Source organism: Phacochoerus africanus, chromosome 1 (assembly GCF_016906955.1).
Source record: "Phacochoerus africanus isolate WHEZ1 chromosome 1, ROS_Pafr_v1, whole genome shotgun sequence".
Classification (NCBI taxonomy): Eukaryota; Metazoa; Chordata; class Mammalia; order Artiodactyla; family Suidae; genus Phacochoerus; species Phacochoerus africanus.
Window position 1 is genome coordinate 3,186,632 of NC_062544.1, and position 1,593 is coordinate 3,188,224.

General features: G+C 38.8%; 1 pseudogene; it reads left to right on the forward strand.

Annotated features, from left to right (window-relative positions):
- The first annotated feature begins 833 nt into the window (after positions 1-833).
- LOC125114237 (uncharacterized) lies at positions 834-933 on the forward strand (annotated as a pseudogene).
- Positions 934-1,593: the final 660 nt, after the last annotated feature.

Below are 1,593 nucleotides of genomic sequence, written 5' to 3' on the forward strand. Positions count from 1 at the left end.
TTAAATATGAATGCGAGCGGAGCCCTAATGAAGGCCTGGCGTGTACGTCGCAGAAATGACCTTCTCGAGACGGGCGAGTGGAAAATCCCTCTTCAAGCAAATGGTGAGGAATGTAACACTCACTCTTCCTGCTGGAGTATTTTCAAAGATTTTTAAGTACGGACCAATGCAGAGAAGAAAGACCCCGTTCGATTTTGCATGGGAGTTGCTTCCACTCCGCCGAGGGGTTCATACAGTGTTAACCACGTTCGAGGCAGGTTTGCTTCTCACACTCTGAAATTCGCGATTCTGCAGGAAGCTTCCTGACTGCCCAAGTCGGTTATGTGCAGCCCCCACGTTCACTAAGCCCCTCCACGTCATCAAGTCCCACACCTGTCAGAGCTAAGAAAACCCTTCCGTGGTTTTCTGTAGATTGGCAAGCAGATCGACCTTCAGTCTGTATTTTTCTTTGCCCCAGACCCATTCGTAACTGACAATAAAAATGAGGAAAATTGTTAAAACAGTCAATAGCAACTCTGTTCAACTGACATAAGAACTAGTAAAAATAAACACCTAATCCTAGTGATAAAAGTATTCAGATAGCAAATGTACAACTTTGATAATGGGTATTTCACTAAAATGCCTTTCTACCATGTCACCTAAAAGAAAAAATTCATTGCTTCTGCATCATCCACCTTTATATTTTTATTTAGGAAGAGTTCAGTTCCCTGAATTGGAATTTCTTCATACATTTTGAAATGTGTTTTTGTACATCGGCTCTCGTGTGGTTAAATATGTTAAAATATATCAGTTACTTAGAGCAATAACTAAGCTTCAGGTCTGATAAGCATTAAGGAAATTTCAGTGCTCTTTTCTCGTATACTAAAACTGGAACTATACAGAGAAGATTAGTACAAAGATGACATGCAAATGCATGACGTGGTCCATATTTTTTGTAACAAAAAAGAAGCAGACTCACAGATACAGAGAGCAAACTGGTGGTTCCTAGGGGAGAGAGAAAAGAGATGGGGCAAGATAGAACAGGGAATTCGAATGGACAAACTATTATATATAAAATAATGCTGTAAGCCTGTAACTTATTAATAGTGTCAGCAACGGAACTTAAATTTTAAAAAAGTAAAAAGAAGAATATTCCAGAAAACTCTTTGTGATTACCGAATAGCCACCATTTTTGTCTTTTTCTCCCTTCTTCCTCCCGCCCTTTCACCCATATGTTCCCCTCGTCCTTTTTTTCCTTTCTTTCTCTCATCCTTTCTTTGATTTCTGAGCACCTGCTGTATTTTAAGTACCCACTCTATCTATCTATCTATCAATGGATGGATCGATTGATCTGTCTATCTCCATCATAAGATTGGTGCCAAGGCGTTTCTTAAAATAAATAAAACAGTAAGCTGGACTCTCTGATAATAAGAATCTTAAAATGGGAAGGCGTTATTAGGCAAATATAGTAAGATGCTAGGAATACTTGGCTTTTCTAGAAATATTCTTATTACCAAGAGGTTAAGTCACCTATTTCAGAGCAAAGTCAGAAGATGTAACAATCAACTTTATTTCTAGGAAAGGACTGTTTACTTCAGAGGCTTCAAAAGTGCC